Genomic DNA, 15948 nt, shown 5'->3' on the forward strand with positions numbered 1-15948 from the left:
TAGGAGAGCCATGTAAATTAGGTTAAGGAGTTTGGAGTTAATTCTAAAAGGTAGTGGTAAGTCAGTAAGAGTTTTGAGTAGAATATTGATGATCAGGTTGTTTGGGTTATGCACAAAATGCTTTATTTACAGTGGACATAGTAATAATAAGCATCCAATGTTTAACTATATTTTCAGAGAATGAGGAATTTTGCTAAGCATTTGACATACATTACCTCATTTACTCTTCATAATAACTGTCTGAAATATAGGTACTTTCATTAAGGATAAATAAAATTTATATAGGTGAAGGCATTTAGATTTGTGATCATAGAGCTGGTAAATGGCACAGCTAGGCTTCTAATTCCAGTAGACTGACCACAGCAATTTGACTCCCAATCAGTACACTATCTTCTCTTTCTTTTTAAATTTATAGTCATTGAGGAGGAGAGATATGGTTTGAGATCAAGTGATACACTGTGGCTTAAACTTTCCTAGAAAATAGTTTAAACGAACTGAAATACTTTAATGTATCTTATTTTCCTCTGATCAGGCCAGAAGTCTATCATTAGTCAAAGATTCCTTCTTTTATCCCTCTCTCTTCCTTTCTTATTTTCCCACCTCAGCATTTCATCTATTTAGAATTATGCTTAATTATACTTAATAAAACAATAAAAACTTTATAGCCCTTAATTACATTTATTTTAGTGAAGTTTTCAATAGCTCTTTCTTTCTAGATGGTTTCAAAGAAAGAACATGTGTGGGTGGGAAGAAAGAAAAAAGATTCGCAGTTTAGTTAGGACTTATGTAATAGTTCATTGTAATTCTGCATCCCAATGACACATATTTTAGCTTGTGCTAAATAACCTAGATGCTTCCTTTTCATTTGAGGAAAAAACCCATGTGCTTCTGCTTTGCTTTGCATAAAAATCTTTATTTTTATTAAACCAATTTGAAAATTAACAATATTATATAAATATTGATAGAACACAAAGCAAGCAGAGTTTAATAGTGGTAAAGCAAGGTAAAGAGTATTTTATAAATTGGGAAAAACAAAAAACAGGAGAGGAAAAAAGAATGCTCAAGCAGGAATGAATGAGTCAAATATTGAGTAATTGCTTTTTCTGTAGACTTTTGAAAAATTTTGATCATTTATTATTATTAAATGACGACATGAATAGAGGTTAATTCTTATAATAAAATTTCAATGCCAGCTGAATCTTTCACATAAATCCCTCAAAATAAAATATATACTGGAAAGCGGATTGGCCCAGTGGTTAAGATGTCCGTCTACCACATGGGAGGTCCCCGGTTCAAACCCCGGGCCTCCTTGACCCGTGTGGAGCTGGCCCATGCGCAGTGCTGATGCGTGCAAGGAGTGCCGTGCCACGCAGGGGTGTCCCTGCGTAGGAGAGCCCCATGGCGCAAGGAGTGCGCCCCATAAGGAGAGCTGCCCAGCGCGCAAGAAAGTGCAGCCTGCCTAAGAATGGCGCCACCCACACAGAGAGCTGACACAACAAGGTGAAGTAACAAAAAGAAACACAGATTCCTGTGCTGCTGACAACAGCAGAAGTGGACAAAGAAGACGACGCAGCAAATAGACACAGAGAACAGACAACTGGGATGGGGGGGGGGGAAGGGGAGAGAAATAAATAAATACATTTTTAATAAATAAAAAAATAAAATAAAATATATACTGATAAGCCATGACTTGGAAGAGATTGCAGTTATTATTGTTAATATTTTCATTACAAACATGACACTTCATTAAAAGAAATTCCACTCAGAACCTCTGGTGTTCACTGCCTTTATATCAATGTTCCAAATTCTTCTATTGTAAAATAAGTCTACTGTAGTCCATGGTTGCATTCTCATGTTATGTTTCTTCATTCCTCAGTCTTGAGGATTTTTGTGATGGTGATGCCCACTCTGTTCCAATGGAGAGGGGGCTTAGGTTCCATGGGGGCAGATGGATTGAACTGTCTTGCTTGCAGTTGTTGATACTGTCTATTATTTGGGATGGACGTTGTCCATCATCATCCTTTTGTTAGTTGTCCTAGGTGAGTCTGATGATCCCCAGAGCAGACTCTGCTGAGATTCAGGACTCAACCGACATATGAACAGCTGGAAGATTTAAGTCTCTGGACACATATTTAACAGGTGTAGTGCTGATTATAGGTTCAAATAAAGGGGCAGAAGAACCACATGGAGAGATATTATCAATGAGTGTAACTCTGTTACATTGGGGAGATAAGTTATATATTCCAAGGTAAGGCCCACCAATGGAGTGCTGATTTCCTGGGGTTGTCTGCCTTATCTATAGTATCTAGATGTCTCTAGAACCCTCAGTTGGCTTTCTTCTTATTTGAGTAACTTTAGGATTCATTAAGAGTCTAATTAAAGTGGTCCTAAATGTGTCATCTTTTATGACCTGCTACCATTAAAGATTTTCACTTTTATTATTCTCTATTAGTTTTTTAATAAACAACTCCTGTTCTCAGAAATGAAACCATCACAATTTCTGGATATTTTACTCAAACATTTGAATATTGAGTAATATTGATACTGGGTTTCTTACCTTCCTTCCCAACATAACTTTTGGAAACTATGCACTTTTGAAGAGGTAAGAATTTCTCTCTGGATGTACAAATCTGCAGACTGAAAACTGAAACAGTTCTTTTTGGCTGGTAATGGGAGGGGAATATATTTAAATAGATTTCTTATACTAAACTGTGAATCCCACTAAATCATTTGGCTTCTTTAAACTTTTCTGAAGGCTATATATAGAATCCACTGGGATGACCGTGAAATCGGGCTTCAAATACAGTCCAGGACTTGAAGTTACCTATTTATAAAATCTTTCATTAAAAAGCTGACTCTGCAGTGTAATTAGGAGTTCTGTTTTTCTTCTATCACAACTATTTTAGATATATCTTTATAAATTAAAAACACATTTCAGGGAATCGGATGTGGCTCAAGCAATTGGGCTTCCGTCTACCATATGGTGGGTCCCAGGTTCGGTTCCCAGGGCCTCCTGGTGAAAGTGAGCAGGTCCTTGTGGAGATCTAGCCCACACAGACAGCTGGTACAACAAGATGATGCAATAAAAAAGAGACACAGAGGAGAGACAGTGAGGGACACAGCAAATCAGGGAGCTAAGGTGGCTCAAGCGATTGGGTGTCTCTCTCCCACGTCAGAAGGTCCTGGGATTGGTTCCCAGTACGTCCTAAAAGAGAAGATGAGAAGAGAAGACAAGCAGACATAAAAGAATGCACACAGAGCAGACAGTGAGCACAAGCAGCAGGGGAGAAATAAATAAATGTTTTTTAAAAAAGCACATTTCAAAAGAGGCAACGTAATTCTTGTTCATAGGAGTTACTGCCTTGAAACGTTTAATATTCTGCATAGTATAACTTTTTAAAAAGTTTGCTAGTGTGCTTTGATTCTGAAAAGATTGCAATTAAATTTTTAAAGTTGCAATATTTGCTCATTTCAATTGATTAAAATTATTTTCTTGACAGAGCAAGTTATTCTATTTGAGCCTTAATTTTTCTCTACACAGGGTTACCGATAACTTAAGTAGCTGTAAATATTAGAAGCAGTGTGTGTATGAAGACTATTAGTACTATGTAGTAATCATACTTTATATTAATTATGGCTTTAACAGTGGCAGTGTTCCATTATCTTCAATTGTAGAGTTTTATGTAATTGATAATACTTTTTTTACCTAGTGCTTGGCAGAAGATGTTAGAAGTGATTTGGAAATATTGGGACTCTGAGTTTTCATAGCAGTTACATACTCATAGATCCTGTCATATTTTTCCTTACCTCTTCTTTATGCAGCAGGAAGCCATTTATGCTAATTTATCCCTATTTGCATATAGGTTATAGAGTTCTGTGGTGCAGAGCACGCTTAGAACTCCTTTTAAGTGTCTGTCTGGATCAAAGCAGGGCTGTGCGATAACTGTTGTCTGACACCAAGCTGTGTGGTGTTGTTTTCATTAAACATTTATCACACTTCCAATGTGACAGCAGGCAACTTTGTGCAAGGATAACATGTTTTCATGCAAAATTTATTGAAAAAGACGAGACTTTGTAAAGAGATCTTGTTGCCTTTCACCAGTGGCGAAGGGTAAATGTTTGGTTCGAAAGAAGTATACTTTTAACACGTGCTGTTGTAATATGCAAAAGAAGTTTCATTCTGTCAGTTTTGTTAAGCAGGTAAACAAATGTATCTTTATGTAAATGTCTGTCCTGAAATTTTCTTCCTTTTTAAAAATTGTTTTAATAACTTCCTCATAAATTGAATGAATATCTTAACAGTGGCTCATTATGTTGTTAAGTATTTTATATTGTAATGAACTTTACCATCAAATTTATTTGATATTGTTTTGAGTATTTGTCACTAGGTGTTAGTTTTGATTTAACAGAAACAATCTGTTATTTTTTTCAAAAGATGAGGTCAAGAAAGGGAACCTAACGTAAAAAAAAATATTCAGCAAAGGCTGGAGCCAAGGACCTCATAAGTTCTCCCCTAGGTCACCATCTTTTTTCTTGTTCATTATATCAATACATTTTAATTATCAGAGTTTGACCAGTGGGATTTGACTTGTATTATGCCTCTTAGGATAATAAATGGCCTGTATTCTAGCTTTGTTTATTCTTTGTGGGGTTGCCTGACTTTAGAATATAAAGCCTTAGAATGAAAGAAGATAGTTTCATTTTCCTTTTTTATTCCAAAGGAGGCCATGGAATTAGGGATATGTGAAGAAGTTAGTGAAGAGCCTCATCCTCGCTTCTTAGTAAGTTTTATCACATGAACTATAAAAAAATTTGTTGAAACTTGACATTAAATTTAAGAATAAAGGAGGGAAGCAGCTTTGGTTCAACTGATAGAGTGCCCACCTACCGTACGGGAGGTCCAGGGTTCAAACCCAGGGCTTCCTGACCCTTCTGGGGAGTTGGCCCATGTGCAACGCTGATGCTTGCAAGGAGTGCAGTGCCATGCAGGGGTGTCCCCCATGTAGGGAACCCCACGCACAAGGAGTGTGCCCTGCAAGGAGAGCTGAGAGCCGCTCCACGTGAAAAAAGCGCAGCCTGCCCAGGAGTGGCGCCGCACACACAAAAAGCTGACACAGCAAGATAATGCAACAAAAAGAGACACAGACTCCCAGTGCTGCTGACAAGAATGCAGGTGGACACAGAAGAACACACAGTGAATGGACACAGAGAGCAGACAATGGGGGGGGGGGAGGGGGAATGGAAGGAGAAAAAGAAAAAAGAAAAATCTTTAAAAAAGAAATGAGAGGAGAGGAATGAGTTCTAGAATAATGGAAGGTGCCTTTTCTTTGGACCTATATAGATTCCACACAAGGCTTCAAATTCTGAATCAGTTTATTTTATAAGTTTTTTTAAGGAGGTACTGGGGAATGAACTTAGGTCCTTTGTATTTGGGAAGCAGGCAGTCAACCACTGAGTGACATCTTCTCCCCAGTGAAAGTTGATTTTTTCATTTGTTTCTTTTGTTTTGTTTTTTTAGGAAGTATTGGGGAATGAACCTGGGACACATACATGGGAAGCAGGTGCTCAACCACTTGAGCTACATCTGCTCCCTTTTATAACTTTAAAGGGATACTTTTTATAAAAGTTAAAATCATGAATCTCATGCAAATATAAAATGAATACATTCCAAAGGTATTATTTAATTCATTAATTAATGAGGGAACCAGTAAGATCTTACAAATAGTTCAAAAGAGAATCCAAACAGCAGACACGTGTACAGGTCAGTAGGAAAATGGACATAAACTTCCTTTATAGATTGAGAACTGATTCTTCCTCATGGGAGAAGGAAATCACCTGCCTCTCTACTAGACAAAATTCTTTTGCATATCTATGGAAAACAATAATTTGCCTTACTATCTATTATCTATAATTTGTGGAATTTTAAAATATCTCAGGCAATCAAAAGCTAGAAAGGCAATAGAAAAGTAGATAACTTGGAAAGGTGTGTTGGGCTACCCAGTAATCTTTTTTGCTCATTTCAAGTCATTCAGAATTTTTTCCTGACAGCAGTTTATTCTCTTTGAGAGAATTCTTCTTTAATATGAGCATAGTGATAATTTAAAAGCTGTAAGTATTAATGACAGTGTGTAGAAGAAGGTAGTTAGTACCATGTATTAGGATACCAATAAATGATTATTTTAATTATTAAACAAATTTAATTGTTGGTTCCTGTGATTATTTTAGGTTTACTAGAGATGTTATGCCTTTTATGAAATAGTCTCTGCACCTCACGAGTGAGCTAAGAAGCCCTGCAGTTACTTCCCATAATATCTACACCTAATCTGATTAGAGAGAGGTTTGTAATTTTGTAATTATAAACCTTTGTATTGCCATATTACTTGTTTGGATCTTGAAGGCATATACCTTGACTCTTATTTTCTGTTATATTTCTCCAGAGTACAATAAGTATGCAAGTATTTGTAGAATGGAATACATAAATGATTGTTTAGCAGAAGTTTTCTGGGTAATTAAATCCAGCCTTTCCTCATTTTTAAAAGAAGAAAGAAAAATTTTGGTATTAGCAAACTAACCAAATTTTCGTATTATTCCATGCCTTGGTTTAAGAGTTCATGTACACACACACACATTTATACCACCTCCATTAAAATCATCAGGCGGTCACACCCTGATCAGGATGTCAGAGTGAGATACTTCATTCCATCCCCATACAGAAGCTTTGAACAACCACAAAGAACTGGCAGAAGCATCTATCTCACAACTCCAGGAAGTAATTAAAGGTCTTGGTTCTGAAGGGAGCAGTGTTATGCCCCTGCACAATGTATCTGGTAGTGGCCCCAGGGGCTGGCCAGCTGAAACATGCTCTGCATATAGAAGGCACTTCACTGAGCTCTCTTATAGAATGCTTGGTAGCACAGGCAAGTTATGCTACCTGGGGCAAGGGATTGCTGGCTGCGGCACTAGCTGTAGGCCATACAGGGTCCCAAGACCCAGGGGAAACTGTTTCCTAAAAAGGAAAGGACATTTGGAACCCTGTAAATGGGGGACTTGCTAGGACCACATATGCCTCCCTAAGATAGAACATGTGGGCAGAAAGGATCTGGGAAGACCCTTTGTCTTGCCTGGAGCTATTTTCTAAACTCATTGTATGGGTACCCTGAGGAGGATTACGGAGGTCAATCTGCAAAGATGGGAAAGGAGTTTTCTTTTTTCCTCCCCTTCCTACCTCTTCCCCTTCCTCCTCTCTCCTCCCTTCCTCTCCCCCTCCCCCTCCCCCTCACTCCCTGTCTCTGCTCTGCCTCCTCCTCCTCCTCCATCTTCTGTTAACTTCTGGCATTCAAGGAAAGCACTGTCATAACCCTATCTGGATACATTTTTAAGGGACAGATGCCTAAGATTCTAAATTCCAGATATAACATTAAAATATAAAAATATCCAGGTTCCAACAACAGATTACAAAACATACAAAGAAACACGAGGCTTAAAGAGAATATCTATAGAGAAATGGAAATTATGAAAAGGATACAAATAGAGCTGCAGACCACAGTAACAGACACTAAAAGTTCCCTAGAGGGGTTCAAGATCAGGTTGGAGGTGGCAGAAGACAGAATCACACTGAAGATAAGATAATTGAAAACATTCCGTCTGAGGAGCAAAATGAAGAAAGAAAGTGAACAGAGTCTAAGGAGCCTGTGAGACACACTCATGAGTAACAGTCTATGCATTGTGGGAGTCCCGGAAGAGAAGAGAGAGAAAGGGGGCAGGGAGAATATTCAAAGAAAAAACCTCACACATTGAATGAAAGACATGAATATATATATCCAAGAAGCTCAACGAACTCCAGACAGAATAAACCAAATAGAAGGACACTGTACTGTGTTATAATCAAGCTGCCAATGCCACAGATAGAGGGAATTCTGAAAGCCTCAAGAAGGAGCACATCACATACATGGGATCATCAATGAGATTAAGGACCATTTCTCATTGGAAAGCATGGAGGCAGGAAGGCAGCGGGAAGACCTATTTAAAGCATCAAAAGCAAAATATTGCTTACCAAAGAATTCTCTGTCTGGCAAAACTGTCTTTCATAAATGTGGGAGAGATTAAGACATTCCCAGATAAATAAAAGCTGAGGGAATTCATCACCACTAGACTGGCCTTACAAGCTAAAGAGAGTTCTGCAGGTTGAAAAGAAAGAACAGTAGACAATAGATTGAAACACATGAAGAAATAAAGATCTTCAGTGAGGATAATGCCATGGTAAATATAAATGCCAGTATTATTGTATTTTTACTTCCTATAGAATCTAAAAGGCAAGTGCATAAAATATAAGTCAGTGGTTTTAGACTCATATAAACATGTAGTTTGTGACAAGAACTACATAAAGATGGGGGGGATATAGTTTGTATATACCATTGCAATTAAGTTGGTATCTAAGCAAATGAAGGTGTTATAGATTTAGGATGTTTAATTTAACCCCCATGGTAACTACAAAGAAAATACTGGGAAAGATGCAAGTTCATGAGGACAGAAATTAGAGTACAGGTTTCCATGGGTGGTGGGAATGAGGAGTAAGAGGAGTTAATGGACAGTGGATGTAGGTTTCTGTTTAGGGACATGGGAAAGCTTTAAAATCAAAGGTGGTGAGGGTACTGCAACGTGTAAATGTGATCAGTCCCATTGAATGGATTGTGCTGGGGAGTGGTTGTGATGGGTAAGTTTATGTTGGAGATATGTTCCCATCATTTTTTTTAAAGAATGACCAACTAAACAGACAAGGACCATTAAATGCAGTTTATGACAGGATCTAATAATGGAGGAGAAAGGTCCCAAAAGGACATTTTTTGGGATATATGAAACAATTGGAATATAGACTATAATATTTATATCAAATGTTCAGTTTTTGAACTTGATAACTGCTTTTAAAGTGGTTGCCTAAGTGAATTTTTTTCCTTAGGAAATGTGTGTGGCAGTATTCAGTGTGTAAGGAGCATGATCTATACAGCCTACCCTCTAGTGTTCAGAAATTAGACAGATAGATGTAGCGATAGAATGATATGGCAAATGTGGCAAAATATTAAAATTGGGATATCTGGCTATCTGGAAGGGTAAGGGTATGCATGTTCAGGTGGCCTCTGTAAGGGGTTTGTATTATTTTTGTAACTGTCCAGTGAGTTTGAAAGTATTTCAAAATAAAAAGTTAAAAAAATTCAAATAAAGTCTACACACCCTCCACTATATTTTTCAATATTTTCAATATTATCAGTCCTACAATTAACATTATTTAGCTTCAGTTTCTTTAAAAACTCTTATACTACTTTTACGATTCTTATTATAATTCTGATTAAAATTCTGTTCTCATTGATTAGTCTTCATACCTAATGTAATTTATTTAAGGATCTTTAATTGGTATTACCTACTCTGTTGATTCAGACAAGGTTACAGGGCAAATCATCCACTTAACTATGCTATCCCATAGAGATCTTTAACTGAAGACCCTGATGTTTACCTCTCGTTAGGTTATGTATGGCTTTGCAATCTAAAGAGTCTGCACTATTGTTAGAGGAATGTAGAGGGAATAAACTTGGAGTGCCAGCCATGTTTTTTTCTTCCTTAATAAACAAGCAGTTCCTCTAAAAGCTAAACTGTTACTCATAATCACTCATTGTAGTTCTAATTTATACATCATTGTAAAGCACCTTGAGTATCCCAGATACGAATGATGCTAAATCAGATAGAAGCAATCTGTTCAATATATGGGAAATCTGGTTTATTCAGTTCTCACAGGATTTCTTTCCAATCTAGTGATTATGGAGTGGCATCTCCAAAATGGAACAGATTGGAATAAACCGTGCTGCATGATTGACATGTTTGACAAATCTTGGTCAACACAACTAGAGAATCAGAATTTTAACCTCCTTATATTAAATAGCAAATATTGGGGAATAATTGAGTGTTCACATGATTATCTATATTTATATTCTAGCTTTGCATTGGAGAACATTTTTAGCATGGCTGACTGAAAGGCTTTTGTTTTTGGAGGTATTGGGGCCAGGGATTGAACCGGGACCTCATATGTGGGAAACTGGTGTTCAACCACCGAGCTACCCTGGCTCTCCTGAAAGATTTTTAATCTTCTAGTAATTGAGTTGAGCATAGCCATGTGATAGGAATAACATATGTGCCTTTGGATAGCTGTAGTCGTAGAATACACGTTTCCACTAAAGCAGAGTAAGTTGGAATGCGTTCCATTCGTATAAATGTCGTTAACACCTTAGATTTCAAGGCAGTGAAGGTATATAATAAAAGAAAAACTCCAGATGGTGTCATTGGGTTAATGCTTTTCAATTAGTGCTTAAGATATGGTCCTTGGGCCATAACTATAGGAAGATTGGGATGAAAACTCAGTCATGTATTAGACCTTGTGGGTATAAACACAGAGCACTTTCTAAATGCTATTACTATATGGTGATCATTAACATAGCAGACACCATTAGGGAAATATGAGTACTGTTGTTTTAATTCTTTCTAGAGGAAAATTTTGAACTCCCAGAGGAGGTTTTGAAATGGCAAACTTTGGCCCCTATGGATATGCCAACCTGTGATGTAGGCCATGAAAATCAGTTTGATTGTCATGAAACTTAGCTTCGTTTTCTTGAGAATGATAAAGGAGGACATTTCACTTTAGAAAATCAAGTTTCAAAAAATAATACATGTTTGGAATAAGCCAGACCTAAAATTTATATTGTGTCTACTTAGAAATTAAATGCACATAATAAAAATTGTAAATAATAAGAATTGAAGAAAAATGTTTTATCATTCAAAGATGTCTAGGCAAATAATAGTGTTTTTGAATAAGTATTATCCATATGTATAATCGCTCAAATTGGTAAGTAACTATTAAATTGTTTGATCTTTAAATGAAGACCTTTAAATTCTTCAATCAAGTTAGGTCCTACAAATTCACAGCTGCAAAGTTAATTTGAAATATTGTTATGGTTTAACCTAACCCCAGAGGGACTATACTAATATACCACAAGATATGTGGCTTGGAAGATAACACACTAATGTCTGTTTAAAATATTTACTGATAGTACTGTTTTTAGGAAGTTTTATATACTTTTTTTGTACGTTGGATTGTTTAATTCAGGTTCAGTGAGATAAAATTTACATGCAGAAAAGTGCAGTTTTTAGGTTTATAGTTTTGTGAGTTTTGACAAAATACACAGTCATGTTACTCTCACTATAATCAAGATATTTCTATTCATAAAAGTTTCCTCATGCCCTTTTCAGTTTTGCCTTTTCTCAAATAGTATGTAAATGCAAACATACTCTTTAAAAAAATCTGGTTTCTTTCACTTAGCATAATGCTTTTGAGATGCAGTCATGTTGTTCGTGTTTGTTCCTTAAGTTTATGGCTAGGTAATTTTCAATTTATAGATATACCACAAACTATTATCCCTTTACCAGATGATATTGAATTAAAGAATATATTCTTTTTTTCAATACTCTGAAGAGTTGCTATATGGTTAGTGCTAACTTCTTCCTTAAATATTTGATAAAATTTACTAATGGAGCCACCCAACCTACAGATTATCTTGCAGGTTCAATTTCTTTAGTAGTTAAGGGATCAATCAGATTTCTACTTCTTTTTTTTTTTTAAAGATTTATTTTTATTTATTTAATTCCCCTCCCCTCCCCCGGTTGTCTGTTTTCTGTGTCTTTTTGCTGCTCTTGTTTCTTTGTCCGCTTCTGTTGTCATCAGCGGCACGGGAAGTGTGGGCGGCGCCATTCCTGGGCAGGCTGCTCCCTCCTTCGCGCTGGGCGGCTCTCCTTATGGGTGCACTCCTTGCGTGTGGGGCTCCCCTACGCGGGGGACACCCCTGTGCGGCATGGCACTCCTTGCGCGCATCAGCACTGCGCATGGGCCAGCTGCACACGGGTCAAGGAGGCCCGGGGCTTGAACCGCGGACCTCCCATGTGGTAGACGGACGCCCTAACAACTGGGCCAAAGTCCGTTTCCCAGATTTCTACTTCTTTTTGCAACAGTTTTGGTAAATTATATATTTCCTAGGAATTTATTAATTTCATCTAAATTTTTAGTATTTTGATGTAAAATTTTTCATGTTTTTAGAATTTTAAAAATATATCAATCTGATTACTGATATACACCTTTTCCATTCTAATGTAATATTTGTGCATTCTCTCCTTATTTTCTTACTCAATCTTCTTGGGGATTTACCTGTTTTATTAATTTTATATTGTGCATTTTTGTTCATAAATTCTTAATTTTTTCTTATTCCATTGTTATTATTTTCTTCCTTTTATTTTCTTTGGATTTAGTGTTCTTTTCTTTTTCTACCATTGTGAGAAAGGTAGTTAGCTCATTTGTTTTGAGTATTACTTTTCTCATATATTCATCTATGGTTATAAATTTTCTTCTCATCATGGATTTAGCTACATTCCGATATTTTGGTGTAGAGTATTTCCATGACTAAGTCCAAAATATTTTCTCATTTCTATTGCAATGTCTTCTTTGGCTTATGGGTTACTAAATAGAATGTGTCTTAATTTCTAAGCTAGTGGGGATTTTCTAATTCTTTTTTAGTATGTAAAATTTTTAGTATATAAATTTTTTTAATATACAGTTCTTTGAGTTTTAACACATGTATAGATTTGTTTAATTACTACCACAATCAATATACAGAAGAGTTCTATCACCCCAAACAATTTCCTTGTGCCCTCTCTTTGTAGTCACACCCTCTGTCCTCTTCTACCCCTGGCAACCACTCATCTGTTTTCTGTCACCAGAGTTTTATCTTTTTGAAAATGACAGATACATGGAATCATACAGTATATAACCATCTGAGACTGGCTTCCTTCCCTTAACATATAATGTGTTTGAGATTCATCCAAGTTGTTCCATGTATCAACAATTCATTCCTTTTTATTGCCAAACAGTATTCCATTATATAACTATAATACAGTTTATTCATTCACTTGTAAGGACATTTAGTGATTATGAATAGAGGTCTGTAAACATTCATGTATCAGTTTTTCTGTGAACACCAAGTTTTCATTTATCTAGGTATTTATCTAGGAGTACAATTGATGGATAATGTGATTAGTGTACAAGTATACAGGGTGGCTGTGCCATAATATATTCTAAATGCAATACAGGAGAATTGCAATTGCTCTGCATCCTTGTCAGCACTTCGTGTTTCAAATATATTTTATTCTAGCCATTCTTAATAAGTATATAGTGGTATATATCATCATAGTTTTCTGTTATATTTCTCTGTTGCTAATGATGTTGCATACCTTTTCATGGGGCTTTTTGCAATCCATATATCCTTTTAATTGGATTGTCTTATTGTTGAATTTTGAGAGTTCTTTTTATATTCTGGATACAAGTTCTTTGTTGAATGTGTGATTTGCAAATGGGATGTTGAATATTTTTTCATGTGTTCATTGACCATTTATGTTTCTTCTTTTGTGAAGTTTCTGTTCAAATCTTGTGCTTATTAAATTTTTTTGTTTTCTTATTATTGAGTTGTAATAATTTCTTATATATTTTGAGTACAAGTCCTTTCTTGATATATGTGATCTAAATATTTTTTTGTGTGGTCTGTGGCCTGTCTTTTCAGTTTCTTAATGATGTCATTGCAGAGAAAAAAGTTTTCATTTTGTTGAAGTTTAATTCATTGATTTTTGTCTTTTGGACAAAAATCTAATACTTATTTGCCTAACCCCAGGTCACAAAGATTTTCTCTTACATTCTTTATAAAGGTTGTATTATCCATTTTTAGTTAGTTTTTTATAATGTCTGAGGTTTAGGTCAACATTCTTTTTTCTATATGGATGTTCATTTGTTGAAAAGACTAAGTTCTTGATTGAATTACCTTTATATCTTGTCAAAAATCAATTAGTCTTATTTGTTTGGTTCTATTTCTGGGCTCTATTCTGTTCTCATGATGTATGTGTATACCTGCAATACCATACTATCTTGATTATTTTATCTATGTTACATCTTAAACTCAGTCATTGTGGTTTCTCCAGCTTTATTCTTTTTTCACAACTTGTTTTGGCTGTTTTCATTCCTTTGCCTTCCCATGTAAATTTCAGAATAAGTTTGTCTATATTTATAAACAAATGCTATTTGGATTATGCTTGGAATTATTTTATATTTAGAGATCAGTTTGGGGAGAATTGATTACTGTGCTGAGTATTCTAATCCATGAACATGGTTTGATTTCTTTCATCAGCCTTTATTCCTTTTTTGTATACTCATTCTGTACATGTTTTGTTAGATTTGTACTTAAGTGTTTTATTTTTGGGGAATTGTTCAAATAGTATTGTTTTTTAAAATTTCAGTTTCTAATCGTTCATTGCTAGTATATAGAAATTGTTTGGGTGTATATGTGGGTGTGCCTAACATTGCTTATATGTTCTTATTAGTTTTATGAGTCTTTTGGTAGAGTCCTTAGAATTTTTTTTTAACATACACAATCATTCTTGCATATAGGAAAAGGTTTTTTTTTCTTCCTTTCAGGAGTTATTTCTTTTTCCTGCCTTATTTCACTGGCTAGGACTGCCATTTTTCATTAGGAATCATGAGTGAGGACAATTTACCTTGCTCTTGATCTTAGGGAGAAAGCATTCATTCTTTTACCATGAAGAAAGATGTTAGCTGTAGACTTTTTTTATCAATGCCCTTTTATCATGTTGACAAAGTTTCCTTTTATTCTCACTTTGCTAAGAGTTTGCTAAGAGTTTTGAATGGATGTAGATGGTGTAAACTTAGCAAGGTCTCCTTGCTCATGAAGAAAATGGAAAAAAAAATGCTTGATCGTAGTCACAGCTCATACAGCTAAATCCCATATTTTTTTTAACCTTTAGCACTGATAGTACCTTCTTTTCCTCTGCTACAAAAATATTACAATATCCTGTTAACTATAATCTATAAGTTACCTTACTTGTATTTTTCTCATGTATGTCCATATTCTTAATACCTTGTAATAGAGGAACATTCTTTTATTTGGATTATTAGCCATAATCCTCATATACTACCAAAATCACTACATTATAGAGTATCTAGATTATTCTCTAGTTATCTTTCAATTAATATTAACCTCCCTAGACTATCCCTTCCAGCCACAACCACATGTATAAGTCAGCAGTGTTAATTATACTCACTATGTGTTACCATTCATGCTGTCCATTTCTACATATTTACAATCAACCTTATTAAACATTTCTACATACATTCAGCATCAGCTCCCCTTTCTCAACCCACATTCTGTCTCCTAATACTCTATAGTTTAATTCCATAAGTTTACTCATCGTATTTAGTTCCTATCAGTAAGATCATACAATATGGCCTCTTAAATTAAAACTATTAAGCTTCTCACATTAATTACCCTGATATGGAATCTCTGCCTTTCAACATGCAAAGACATTGGTGCCTGAATATAACTAGACAAATGCTAGACCTAACTGACACTTTCCCTTCCTTCTGTCATTCATTTATCAAGCATTAAAACATGTTAATAAATATAAAATTTCAGTGGTAATGAAAGTGAAGAATAGGAGAGTCAAAGTGCTTTAGATAGCCTTTAATGGAGGGATTTGATTTAGTTGGAGCTATCGGAGAAATTTTTCTGAGGAAATAGCAGTTGAACTGAGTTCTGAGTTCTTTCCCTCACCGAGTTCTTTCCCTGAGTGAGGGAAAGAAGAGGGAAAAGAATATGACAGATCGAGGAAACTTCATGGGTCATGATATCAGGAAGCCTAATATGCACAAGGGATGGATGGAAGGTCAGAGTAGCAAATATGGAGAAGAGGGGGAAACAGTATGAGATGGGGCTGGAGAAGCAGATAGGGGCTAGACTATGCACGGTCTTGTAAACCTGGTTAACGATTTTTGTCTCTATCTTAATAGTAACAGGA

General features: G+C 35.7%; 1 protein-coding gene across 3 annotated transcripts in view; it reads left to right on the forward strand.

Moving 5' to 3' along the window:
- Positions 1-15948, forward strand: part of RSRC1 (arginine and serine rich coiled-coil 1) — a 461399-nt gene that overhangs the window by 140712 nt on the left and 304739 nt on the right. The window lies entirely within an intron of this gene.

This window comes from Dasypus novemcinctus, chromosome 4 (assembly GCF_030445035.2).
Source record: "Dasypus novemcinctus isolate mDasNov1 chromosome 4, mDasNov1.1.hap2, whole genome shotgun sequence".
In the NCBI taxonomy this organism is placed as follows: domain Eukaryota; kingdom Metazoa; phylum Chordata; class Mammalia; order Cingulata; family Dasypodidae; genus Dasypus; species Dasypus novemcinctus.